We start from the raw sequence: 14,141 nt of genomic DNA on the forward strand, positions 1-14,141 counted from the left end.
CAAGTCCTAAGCTTGGCCAGGCAGGACATCACCTATGCCCATCAGCTATGAACACTTTCTGTCAGAGCACAGCTAGGAAAGAAGAGCAGCTGATGATTGCTCCCTTTATACCAGTCTAGGGAATAGAACATTTCAGCAGTTTCCTCAGCCCAAGCAAATTCAAATCAATTCTGCTCATTCTGCCAGAGAACAGCTACAGGCTGGTCTCAAGGAGGAAACTCTCCCTCTCCTGACAGAGCTGGCAGGAAGGGATTAAAGATTCATAGGAGCATTGAGAAATAACAGCAGAGAGAAAAGGACTCTAAACCCATGACTAAGGTTTTCAGCTCTATAAACAGTGATACACTTCAAACCTTCACTTTAACATTACACATTTTATCAAGTAGGCTCTTGTATAAAATGCAGAAGCAACTCGAGGCAGAAGTCAAAGACCCTTTTACATAAAGCAGCACCACTTGTCTCATCCTGTCCTTTCTACACACCCAGTTTCCTATATCATGATTTCACCTGCACCTCCTTCCCCACCCTTCTGAGGGCTGAGGATTTGGAATATTCACACACTGAGCAGATCCATAGAGCTCTTGCTTGAAAGTCTTTTACTTTTTTAATGTAGCCTTGGTGTAGTAATGTCAGCACAGAGAAAAGCCTACAGACTCAGCATCCCAGCTTCAAATCCTGGCAGCTCTTACAGACACATAAATGCAAATGCATAAGGGACCCTGCTGCTCCTAACAAGATTAGCAACTTCCTTAAAGCTCTGTAGGGAACCACCTAGAAGGAAATAGGCCTTACATTAGACTTCACTTCTAAGAAAATAGATGAATAACAATCCATCTTACAAACTTGTGTCAAGTATTACCATTTAAGCAGCAACTCCTTAATCATAGTCAGGTCAAGCTTGTACACAGCTAGAGAAATGAAGGCTTCTTCAAGCTCCCTGCCTTCTGTCTACGAGTATTAACTCCATACAAAAAGCAACCTTTAGACAATACAATAATGTTATATGTTGATTACATGTGGAAAAAAAAAAAAATCAGCTGACCTAAAGAACTTAAGCTAGAGAAGAGACACTTCTCAGAGAAAGAAATACAGCTTACCTTCCCACCCCTGCACTCCAGAGCCTTGCTAACAAGCAGAGGAAACTCACATGCTGAACTTTACAAGGTGTATTAATGAGCCTCATAAATAACAACAACTGGAGAGTGGCTGGTGCATAAATAGGCAAGAAGGGGCTAGAGGAAGAAAGGAGGGGTTGTAGGCTGGGGTAAGTAACATGGGGAAGCTTTATTTTTACTTTCAAAAGCTTATTACAGGCTGTAGTTTTTTGTTCATTAGCTGTAACAGCTTTTTAATGGCTTGCTTGATCTAAAGTATAAGCTAAGCCTTTGAAAGGTAGGTTTGTGTTTTATTTTTGCTAGATGTGCTAATGTTTGTTCATAGCAATATAAAGTTAGCTCTCTTTTGGTGTTAAGTGTTTTAGTATAGCCTTAATGCGACATTTCCAAATATTATTTTTTATTGTTCTCTGAGAGTTAATTTAAGGTATAAAGCTGATGTGAAAGCCATTGGAGCAATCTTTCTGTTTGTTTTTGTTATGTTTTTATCAACATGTTATTTAATGTATCCTCTATTGCTGATGAGAGATACTTGTTTCTCTTGTATAAGCAAAAAGTTACCTTTGCAGTCTCAGTTAAGAGATGTATATACATAAAAACAGTAGTGGAGCTGTTCTTATCACCTGTAGCAGAAAACTAAGCTTTGTTAAGCTTTAAGTGTTTAAAATGTTTCTGAATGTGGAAAAGTACATAAAGCACATAATAGACAGCCTAATGATATCTTCAGTGCTTGCTTTCATGTGAACTTAGCAGAAAGTTTAACTTTAGACTGCCTGAAAACCCTTGCTAAAGGGCTAGGTAAGAATAGCAATGTTTTGGTCCCTGTAGTGATAGAAGGAAAGATGTGAAACATTTCTCTAGATGCTAAAGATGTCAGAAATATCTCTTAAGCTCTCATGCTGTCTATGTAGTTCTGCTTCTTGATGTTATAAGGCAATAAACTTTTTGCTTTCTTAGGTTCTTGCTTTTCTGTCTTTTACTTGAAAAAATAGACACAGACCTTCTAGGTTATCAGGAAGGCAGGAGGTTTTATTTGCATCCTATTCCAGAATACTATACTAACAACTGCTGTACAGAGACTTTCTGCCTTTAAGTCAAAGGACAGCAAGCTAGTAGCCATCAGAACCATGTTGCCTTTCCTCTGTAATGTGTGGGTAGGGCCAGGTCTGTTAAGTGATTCATCCTGAGGAAAGCAGCACCTGATCTATAAGGAGGAGTGCCTGAAGGACTGTATCCATCTGCTCTGGCTCCCTTGGGTGCCTTTTCAATGACATGGATAATTTCTTTTTAAGAGCATAGTTGGTGTTTTCCACCTGAACAGGTAGCCTTGATTTCCTTGTAAATGCTCATACTAACAAAAAGTTTGCATTGGTTATAGGCTGTATCTCCTAAGTTGGCTAGGAAATTCTAAAAACAATTTGCTTCCTGGTATATAGGACACATTATACAGATGTGTTATCTTCTGTTTACATTATAAGGAAAGGTGACTCTTTTCCTGCTGGTCTATGTTTAACTAATTCCTGTCACACATAAAGTACTGTGCAGCATGCTTGTAATGGAAGTTGTATGCATGGTTAGTAATCCTTTCTCCTGTAGGTATTGTATGTTTGAGGCAAAGGTTTCAATTAAAACCCTATATATACAGTCCTTTTAATAAAAACTGCCTAAGCATCCTGAGATGTTATACAACTTATCAAATTCACACCATGTAATTCATCTCCATAGCATATAATTTTGAATCATAAATACAGTGTTTCTGGATGACAAAAAGAACTCAGTTTCTGTTTTCTAGAGCCTTGCTATTTCACATGATATATTTTTCAAGCCTGTTGGTCAACAGCTTGCATCTGCAGCTTAGGAAACACTGTGGCTAAGGCTTTGCTCATGGATACTGTTTTGTCAGTTCAATTAATCTGGGGAGAAATGACTTGTTAACTATTTATTTGTTCTGAATGTTTTCTTCTACTCATTTCTATTTGTCAAATCATAATTTTACCCTACAGCAAGAGGAAAATATATAGCTTACTGACTCCAGGATGGATGTGTTGTCTCTCTGTCCTATTGATACATCAAGCCTTTTCTGCCCTTAAGGACCAGGTTTCACTTCATCTCCTTGATTATATACTTCTTTCATATGGCTGTAAACACTAAGTGAACTGACATTTCCTCCCTGTTCAAGACTTGCGGGCTTTAAATTGATTGATGGGTTTCTCTACATCTCTGATATACTACATCCTCTTTATAGATCACTATTCACGTTCTCATAGGAATTTGTCTTATCACAGTATCACAGTATGCTAGAAATTGGAAGGGACCTCAAAAGATCATCTAGTCCAATCCCCCTGCCAGAGCAGGAACACCTAGATAAGGTTACACAGGAATGTGTCCAGGCGGGTTTTGAATGTCTCCAGGGAAGGAGACTCCACAACCTCCCTGGGCAGCCTGTTCCAGTGTTCCGTCACCCTCACTGAGAAGAAGTTTCTTCTCAAGTTTAAGTGGAACCTCTTGTGTTCCAGTTTGTACCCATTACCCCTTATCCTATCATTGTTTGCCACTGAGTAGAGCCTGGCTCCATCCTCGTGACACTCCCCCTTTATATATTTATAGACACTTATAAGGTCACCCCTCAGTCTCCTCTTCTCTAAACTATAGAGACCCAGCTCCCCCAGTCTTTCCTCATAAGGGAGATGCTCCACTCCCTTAATCATCTTCGTTGCCCTGCTCTGGACTCTCTCCAGCAGCTCCCTGTCCTTCTTGAACTGAGGGGCCCAGAACTGGACACAATATTCCAGATGGGGTCTCACCAGGGCAGAGTAGAGGGGAAGGAGGACCTCTCTCGACCTACTAACCACCGCCCTTCTAATAAACCCCAGGATGCCATTGGCCTTCTTAGCCACAAGGGCACAGTGTTGGCTCATGGTCATCCTGTCGTCCACTAGGACCCCCAGGTCCCTCTTCCCTACACTGCTCTCTAACAGGTCGTTCCCCAACCTAGACTGGAACCTGGGGTTGTTCCTGCCCAAATGCAGGACTCTACACTTTCCCTTGTTATACTTCATCAAGTTATTCCCTGCCCAACTCTCCAGCCTGTCCAGGTCTCGCTGGATGGCAGCACAGCCTTCTGGCGTGTCAGCCACTCCTCCCAGCTTAGTGTCATCAGCAAACTTGCTGATAGCACACTCAATTCCCTCATCTAAATCACTGATGAATATATTAAATAATACTGGTCCCAGTACTGACCCTTGAGGCACTCCACTAGTTACAGGCCTCCAACTAGACTCAGCCCCATAGACTACAACTCTCTGGCTTCTCTCCTTCAGCCAGTTCGCAGTCCACCTCACTACCTGATCATCCAGTCCACACTTCCTCAATTTAGCCGTGAGGATGCTGTGGGAGACTGTGTCAAATGCTTTGCTGATGTCAAGGTAGACCACATCCACCGCTCTGCCATCATCCATCCACCGTGTTATTTCCTCATAAAAGGCTAAGAGATTGGTCAAACATGATTTCCCCTTGGTGAAGCCATGTTGACTGCCCCTCATAACCCTCTTATCCTTGATATGCCTTAAGATGGCACCAAGGATAAGGTGTTCCATCACTTTCCCAGGGATGGAGGTGAGGCTGACCGGTCTATAGTTACCCGGGTCCTCCTTCTTGCCCTTTTTGAAGACTGGAGTGACATTTGCTTTCCTCCAGTCCTCAGGCACCTCTCCCGTTTCCCAAGACTTGGTAAAGATGATGGAGAGTGGTCTAGCAATGACTTCCGCCAGTTCCCTCAGCACCCGCGGGTGCATCCCATCTGGACCCATGGATTTATGGATGTCCAGATTGCTCAACTGGTCTCTAACCCATTCCTCATCGACTAAGGCAAACCGCTCCGTCAACCTGACTTCATCTAAGGTCTTAGGGGTACAGGGCTCTTCAGGACTGCCTGCAGCAGAGTAGACAGAGACAAAGAAGGCATTCAGTAACTCTGCCATCTCTGTATCTTCTGTCACCAGGGCACCCATCCCGTTCATCAGTGGGCCTACATTGCCTCTGGTGTTAGTTTTGTCTGCCATGTATTTGAAAAAGCTCTTTTTGCTGTCCTTTTTAAATTAAACCTCTCACCAGGTTTAATTCTAAGGAGGCCTTAGTCATCCTAGCTGCCTTCCTACATCCTCTAGCAGCAGCCTTATATTCCTCCCAAGTGGCCAGCCCCTCCTTCCATGACCTGTAAACTCTCCTCTTCCACTTGAGCATACCCAGCAATTCCCTATTTAGCCACCCAGGTCTCTTGGCCCTCTTCCTTGACTTCCTACGTGTTGGGATGCTCCGATCTTGAGCACGGAAAAAGCAATCCTTGAATGCCAACCAGCTATCTTGGGCGCCTTTACCTTCAAGCAGCCTTGCCCATGGGATTTCCCCTAGCAATTGCTTGAAAAGGCCAAAGTTTGCCCTGCTAAAGTCCAGGGTTGCAATTCTACTTGCTATTCTCCTAGTCCTACCACACAAGATCCTGAACTCCACCATCTCGTGGTCGCTGCAACCAAGGCAGCCCTCAACCCTTACTGCTTCAACCAGATCCTCCTTGTTAGTGAGGATGAGATCCAGCAGCGCTCCTCTCCTGGTCGGCTCATCCACCATTTGCAGGAGGAAGTTATCATCCATACACTGGAGGAACCTCCTGGACTGTGGCTGGGTTGCCGAGTGGTCCTTCCAGCAAACATCAGGGAAGTTAAAATCCCCCATGACGACCACGGCCTGTGACTGTGAGGCCGCTCTCAGCTGCCTGTAGAAGGCCACATCAACTTCCTCACCCTGATCCGGTGGTCTGTAACAGACACCTACAACAGTATCCCCCCTGCCAGCTTGCCCCTTAATTCTCACCCACAGACTCTCAACTCGCTCGTCCTCTGTCCCTGGACAGAACTCGGTGCATTGTAGTTCCTCCCGCACATAAAGAGCAACCCCACCACCCCTCCTGGCTGGCCTGTCTTTCCTGAAAAGGACATAGCCCTCCATGACTATATTCCAGTCATGTGAGCTGTCCCACCACATCTCTGTAATTGCCACCAGATCACAGTCTCCTGACTTAACACAGGTTTCCAACTCCTCCTGCTTATTTCCCATGCTGCGCGCATTGGTGTACAGACATTCCAGGGAGCGAGCTGAGCACACCGATTTCACCCTAGGATTATAGGAGGCCTCCCAGTCTTCATTAATTCTGGAGCGCTGCCCCACTGGGGCAAGCCCAGCAACAACCCCATCCCCCTTCGAATCTAGTTTAAAGCTCTCCAGATGAGCCCTGCTAATTCTTATAACTCTCTTTCTTTAAGAATTGAGGAAACATTGCTTAGAGCAGGATGTTGGTGCTAGCACATAAACGGCAGCTCCTGTGGATGTGTGGTCACTCCTGCCAAAAGCAGGGCATAAGTCATCTAAGAACTTCTGATTCTTTCAGTCCAGGGCAAGACAATTTAGTTACTATGCTACTGATGTTTTCTCTTTATTAATATGCATTTGTTTTTCTGCAGTAAAAGTCCAGTTATCTTTAGCTAGTTATGTTAGGAAGCCATAGTTCTTACTCCAGGCTTCTAAGGTTCTGGAGCAATATTGATCTTGATTCCAACACCCCTGGAGAAGTTTAGTGAAAGCATATCACTCAAAACTTACAAGAGTTAATGCTGGGGAAATAAATCTCAAAAGGTCACTCAAGAGCTTCACTTCTGGCAGGTACAAAAAGTATTAAGAAAAAAAAAATCACAACAGTAGTGTACATGTATGTTCAAGCCTTTGTATCGTTCTTTAAGTGCTAATGTTGGAGGTGGTAATACACATATAAAAAGAGGGAGAGGAGGAAGGAAAATTGCACCATATATGTAGGGATTTCTTAGGTGAAAAGTATGAAATGTAATCCTAAATAGATTACTGGTTCATTGCATGTCACCTGGACTTTTCCTCTGCAGAAAGGAAGACTTACAAAACAGCCTTATGGTTAAGAAATAGCAGTGAGCAGTGATAACATATGCAAAGTGTCTCCAAATCAATTCTCTAGGAAAACCCTTTAGTTCTTTACCTGAAGGATTGAAAATTATCAGGCAACCTGATCTAATCAAATCCCCTTTAATCAATGAGCTTGCTTCTTCAGAATTCCCTTCCTATCTACATCTTTCTAATACTTTTACAATTATTGGGAAGGACAGAATTGGGTATTTAAGAATAGAAGACAAATTTTCATGACAAATCTAATCTATAAAATGCAGAATTCAAATTACAGCATGGGAGTAGCAAGCAAGTTGATGCTGAGGGTGCACAGTATGTAGTTATTCACCATACCTCTGTAATGTGGTGGAGGACCACAGGGCAGAACCACTCCTTATCCTTCTCTGACTGATACTGTGCTTCTTGGTTTTGTTTCAAAATTTTCAAGATCTTGAGAGAGAAGGAGAAAGCAAGACCCAGTTATTATCTGTCAGATCTGTTCCTAACTGCACCCCAGGCTATGAAGCTCTGTAACGCTAGAACATATTCACATATTTAATAGCATCATATAATCCCAGTATGTGAAGTGACATACTACATGGAAAAAAATAGCTTGTCCAACCCAGTATCTCATCTTTAGGCAATCATGAGGTACTTGTTCATAAAGTAGTTCTACTCTAACCCTGTAAGCTTGTATTTACATATCCTTATCACAAAGCTAGTGTATTATTCCATGACTTTCTAGCATCATTTTTTGGGAGCTTATTAAATTCTTAATCTACAAGAGAAAGAAAAACATTTGTCATTGTTTCTCTTTTTTTATAGAAATAAAAGCAGGTGTTCTCATCTATATATACAAGTGATAATTGAACTTTAGCAGGTCTCCCACAGAGTGTGTGCTTAAGTCATGATAAAAGTATGTTGTTTTCTTGAGTCTGTTCTGTCCTAAAGCTGGCTGCAGTATGTGGATATGTTTTAATTGACTTAAACTTTGTCACTGGCTTTAAAGGTGAGAAAGAGAATATTTTCAGAAGAAAATTATGTGATGGTTTAGAGAAATCTCCTTTAGAAACATGCCCATGCCTATCTCCCATACTGAATCTAACACCATATTCTCTCTTTTGCTTGCATTTTACTGAAATGTGTAAGTATTGGCAGTCTCATTACCTTTAAATAATTCAGTTACAAAGCATGACACAACAGATGTACTTTTAAACTTTTTAACTTTTTGGTCAATTTCTCTTCCTAATGAGAAGACTTTCTACTTTCATCGGAGTACTTTCCAAAGTGATTGCTTGAAATACTTTGAAAATATATTTTAATGTAATCGTATCATCTTCCTATTCTATCTCTTTATACCAGTGTAGCATAGTGCTTGCTTTTAAGCTTATTTTATTTACCTTGCTGCAGCTTTTTGTCTCAAACAATTGCTCCATTTTTCACCAACTGAACAACTACCTGATCCAGAGGTCAATAGAGAGAAAACAGTTCTCTTTGGTCAAAGCAATAATGATTGCTACCTGTACGGGCTCAGCTATTTATGTCAATATATCAATTTTCTACCCCTTAGTTGAACTTTACACAGTTAATTTTTCTTTTCCTCCTCTTCGTCACCTGTATATTGCTCTCCTATGAAGACATTGTCTACCCAGAGGTGACTGAATTGAATTAGCCAGCTGTAGCACTTCCTTGCTCTGTCATAGCCACAATAGATAGTACCTGTCAATATACTGGGAAAGTGTTTTAAACTCTGAAGTTCTTTTAATTGCCTGCTGGCTAGATCTCTGCCTTGCAGTCTGCGGGAGGTGGGGAGGTGGAGGGGAGAGCTGTGGGAACAGATTTTAAAAAAAAAAGGAGAAAATCCAGAAAAAAAAACCTGTTTTATTTCATCCTGTAATACTAATTGCAAAAGAAAAGAGTGGATGGATGCAATATGACTAACTGGAGCTTGGGTTCATATTTAGAAGACAGTTACTGGTCCAATCTTTTAATGAGTGGATTATTTAATTGTATTGAAAATTCAATCTGAGAAAATTTATTATCTGTCTTTTGTTCTCTGTGGGTTAAGTGTTTTCTGAGAAGGAAAATATCATCAGAAAATATTTGTGTGGGAAAGTGATAGAGGGATAATTGTTAATACATTAGATGGGGATTTGCTTGGGTTGTCTGGCATGAGGCTTTGCCCTCTGGGAGAAGAGGCTAGCTTTGGAAAAATAAAGACCCTCAAATGTTAATGTTTATGTTAAATAGAAGACTGGAAAGGTGCAAAAAATGATAACTTTTTGGATTCAGGCACTAGAAACAGAAACGATTACATTTCCCTTTGCTGTTGCTTTGTATAGCTGCTAATACAAAGCAGGCTGTGCAGTTTCTACATAAAAATGGAGTTTTAAAACCTCATACTCTTGAGGAATATACAAAATACACTTAGTCTAGCTAGTGGTTTCCAATGCTTTCTGCCTGTGGTAAATCAGGTCTGTCTTTTCTTTTTCTTTTCTTTTTTTTTTTTTTTTCCTGAGAGCAAAATTTCACTTGCTACGAAACACCTAAAAAATGGGAGAGAAAAAAGGAAGTAGAAACAATTATGGAATCATAGAATGGTTTGGGTTGGAAAAGACCTTAAGATCATCTAGTTCCAGCCCCCCTGCAATTGTCAGGGACACCTCACACTCAACCATGTTGCTCAAGGCCCCATCCAACATGGCCTTGAACACAGGCAGGGATGGGGCATTTACTACTTCTTTGGGCAACCTGTCCCAGTGCCTCACCACCCTAACCATCCAGTGCAATGGAAGCAAAAGGTTTTCATGACAATTGTGAATTAACTATGTAATACTCTGAAATTTTAATAGATTTTGGAAAAGATTTTGTAACTAATAAATTGCTAATAGTAATCCTTAGTCTAATGACAAGACATCATGGTATTATTTTTACTTTCATCTTGGAAACTATCACCTGTCCGTTTCTGCATTAAAACCATGACAAGTATCCCTGACTTAACAAAAAAGCAGTAGTACTAGATTTCTTGCAGGATTCACTGTTATAATTAGCAATATTATATTGTATATGTGGGGGAAAACTTGACTTTGCATTTCTAATCTACACTTTCACCTTTGAGTATCATTCTGTACGCAGAGGTCTGAGCTTCTTAGCAAGTTTATAGTTTGGTTATACAAACCAGCTCCTCTTTTCTGTTGCTGGAGAGATTTTCATCCCATTATGCTTACTAGTGAATTACAAGTATAAAGCAGACATGGAGGAACATAAATGGTCATTTAATCCTTTTTTCTTTTTTTTTTTTTTATGGCCTATGATGGGTAACAGCATGCAATGTCCTTCCAAGCAGATAATTATTTAACCCAGTTTTAAAAATCTCTAGGTAGAAATTTTCTTTTGAGAATTTGTTCCAATGTTTGACTCTTATCTTCATCACACTGCATCTTTCAGAAACTGCCACCTCCAAAAAGTTAGTAGGCCTAAACAGGAATGCTTTTTTTCTACTGGAAGTTGATTTTGATAGATAATTATTAAAAAAATATTTTTTTTCAGTGTGTTTCTGTAATAAGGAATTATAAAAACCTCAAAGGCAAAACAAAGCAAAATAAATAAAAATAACTCATTAAAGGAGTCAGTCTTAATTCTGTTGTCATCTTTACTGGACCCTTTCTCAGGCTGGCAACGTCTCCTGTGAAATATTATGACACCTCATTCAGATGACAATAATAATGAGTTAAATGTTTCTTATGTAGTCCAGGGTAATAAAGAAGAAGTGGACCATCAGAAATAATGTTTCTTTTACCCAAAATATTTTTGCAGCCATTTTCCCATCTATGGGGTGGTGTGTATTTTCAGTGACTAATTGCAATCTTAAAATCTTAAATGCGTAATAACTGTGAAGATTAATATAAATTTAGACATACTTCTTTGCTCTTCTTCTGCAAGTTTGGCCACTTCTTGAAACCACTTCTCTTTGCCCTGAGCAGGCATTTACACTGACAGAGCACAGCCACTCTGTTCCCCCAGTTACCTAGCATAGCTTTATAATATAACGTGACATAATCTAATAAAGCATGATGTTGCTTGTCAAAAAGAGTATTAGATAAGATTGCTAAAATCAGGTGTTTGACACACATTTGGAATGCTAATATGCACTTAGGAATAGTATGACTATTTAACAGATGGTAAATTTGTTAACTTCAGTGTTTCTGCAGAGATCTATAAATAAATTATCACCTAGTTCCTACATAATTCCTTCCATTCTTTGTATTTATCTCACTTTTTGAGCAGCGAGTTCCTTCAGACTGCATTGCTTTCTCAGCTGTGAGTTCTAAGAAAAAGCAACTTTCTTCCAGCACTGTGCGTGTTGGCAGATTGCTATTGCTATAGCACAATTAATCAGTTGGATGTGATAATGAGGTCATGTAGGCTAAGCAAAATATTCAGATGAACAAGTGATTCTTCACAGTGAAGAGTGGAAATGTATGGACTCAGCTGTGTGTGGCAAGAAGTCATCATTTTCAGCTGGGAACATTTGCAGACCTAAGCAAGAAAGGTGTGTGCTCAGAACAAGCAAAACATATGGCATATTGTGGAAACTGAATCAGAACTATAGGGCTTTCTATAATATAAGTGGGAATACTTGAGGTGAAGGAAGATTATGGCTCATTACCATGTACAAAGAGGAACAGGGAGAAAGAATGGACCAGAGCTTTTTGTTGCTGGTGTAAGTCAATAGTACCCCTACTGGAGTAAAGGAAGTTATGCTGATTTACAACAGGGAAGAACATGGCCTGCAAGACTTCCATGTAGATATCTGATTACCATAAAAACAGAAGTTGAGAAGTATAGTGGTTTCAGATGAGGATGACTGTCAGTGTAGCTTTACTGAGTACAGAGGTGCCATAGATAAGTGAAGTGATAAAGATAGAAATTAATTATAACTGATATACACAACTATTTCCTGCTAAAGTGCTTGTGTTAATCAGCTAATTATTAGGTTCAGTCACACAGAATTTCTTTAGCCTTTTAAGGCTCAGCACTGACATAATTGCTGACTGCATCATGAATATATCTCTTCTAATTTCCCATCACCACTATTACCCACACATCGGGTTTGGTATTTTAATATAAAGCTGCTTTATGAGTTGTTAGAGTGGTACGTTTAACTTGCACAATACTATGTGAAGACAAGGTCAGTTTTCCTGGGTTGATTAACTGCTTAAATATGTCTGATAGGAACAAAAACCTAATCACAAGTAGTAACTCATTCACTTCAACCTCTGAACCATATGCTTGAAATTCCTTTAACTGCTCAAGGATAGGTGTAGCACTTCCAAACCAGTCCATTTTAAGAACAAGCATAAGATGGCTCTGTGCTATCAAATAGCAAACAAGGGAACCGGGGTGTTTTAATATATGGAATTGTTAGTTACAGACAATTAAAGAGTCCAATTTATCATCTTGCATAACTATGAACAGTTCATATGAATTAATGTAATTTCATGCTTTCTTGAACTTCTGATTTTTAAATGTTTTATCATTACATAATCCCAAATATTATAGTTGTAATTACTTGTTATTGAAATATGCAATGAATGTTAAGGCATTAGTAGTAAGAGCACTTTACAAATTAGTTATGCTCCTGAGGACAAATCAATGTAATTTTTCACATTTCCATGTGGCCGTGTCTCATTGTGATATATCACATCTGTTCTGGTTTTTTGTTTTTCTTGTTGGCTATGCTATATCACAATATGATCAGTGCTACTGGATGTGATGTATCACAATAGAAATTCTCACACAGGAAATGGGCTAAAAATTACACCCTCAGCAGTTCTTAAAAGTAGCTCATTGTTACGATTTGCTATAAGCATTTCTAACAGCTGTGTTATCAGTTGAAAATTAGTTACCTTCACTTTCCTGTGATTGTGGTGGATTAGGGGCCCACGGGTAAGCGTGGGTCTGAATTCAATGCCTGATGCAGAAGAACCAAGTTTGTTATAGCTGTGAATAGAAAAACTAGAACTTACTGGATGATTTAAATTATCCCAAATTCTGAAAGGTCCCATACTTGGCCAGATCTTGGATTTATTTTTTCTTTTCATATCAAGACCCAGACTTTTGTTCGGCTAAAACACTTTTAGAAACAGACTATGCCTGTTATCAAATGGTTGCGATCATCTGTTTGGACCACTCCAGACGTGCATCTAGCTATGTCTCTTGCTTTTTCTCATTATTACTATACGCAATCACATTGTACGAGATGAGTACCAACCTCTTGCAACTAGGTCACCAATATGTGAAATGGAAATATCTTTTTCTTCAAATATCTCCCAAAGGAATGGCTAATCTCATTTCCTGCAACTCTGAAAAAAGTTTACTTTCCAGTGAGCTTTCAAAACTGTAGTAAACTTGCTAAACAAATCCTCTGACAGTTCCTTTGTCTTGGTAATAGTGTCAATACATTAATCTTTTCCTGTTACCATCTAATCTCAATTTTTTGAATGTTCTAATTGATTTACTATAAATTCAATTCTGAGATTAAGAGCAGTGTTATCTCTAATTAAGGTGTCTGAAAGCTGCTTAGCGTTTTCCATTTCCTGGTTTTTAAATACTTGCATTTTCCACTAAACACCTACTGAGTTCTTCTACTCTTTCCCCATATGAAGTACATGTGAGCCACTGCTTTCTTGGTGTTGCAACATCACAGGGTCTGTAGGAGTTGAAGCTGCTTCAGCCAGGACAAGCCTTGGCAACACCTGAATGTCTCTTTTCACTAGGGCAAGTTAAAAATCAACTATAATTCAGACTTTTGTTCTAGTTCTCCACCTGAAGTGAACACTGCATCCCACCTTGGTTAGAAAACAATGTTTTGCTCTTTCCCCCTTGAAGAAGGCCATCAAGAGAGCCCTGATGCTGCTCTCTGCCCTGATGGAGCAGTCTGCCGAACAGAGGTAAAAGCATAATTGCTGGGTCTTGTCCTTTGTTCAAAGCTGCATAATCAACCAAGGACCTTGATCAGTGCTCCTTTATTTAGTTAAATTGCTTTGGAGCTTCTAAGGG

At 39.8% G+C, this 14,141-nt stretch overlaps 1 long non-coding RNA gene and 1 pseudogene across 1 annotated transcript in view; one reads left to right on the top strand and one right to left on the bottom strand.

Annotated features, from left to right (window-relative positions):
- The window catches only part of LOC133270497 (contactin-6-like), a 147,270-nt pseudogene that overhangs the window by 61,982 nt on the left and 71,147 nt on the right, over positions 1-14,141 (bottom strand).
- The window catches only part of LOC133270499 (uncharacterized), a 35,295-nt gene continuing 22,447 nt past the window's right edge, over positions 1,294-14,141 (top strand). The window contains exon 1 of the long non-coding RNA XR_009743800.1: positions 1,294-1,392. This is a non-coding gene — a long non-coding RNA (uncharacterized LOC133270499). The remainder of the gene's footprint in view (positions 1,393-14,141) is intronic.

This window comes from Pezoporus flaviventris, unplaced genomic scaffold, assembly GCF_033815535.1.
Source record: "Pezoporus flaviventris isolate CSIRO_AGI_PZ_B2104156 unplaced genomic scaffold, CSIRO_AGI_Pfla_v1 ptg000021l, whole genome shotgun sequence".
NCBI classification, from domain to species: Eukaryota; Metazoa; Chordata; class Aves; order Psittaciformes; family Psittacidae; genus Pezoporus; species Pezoporus flaviventris.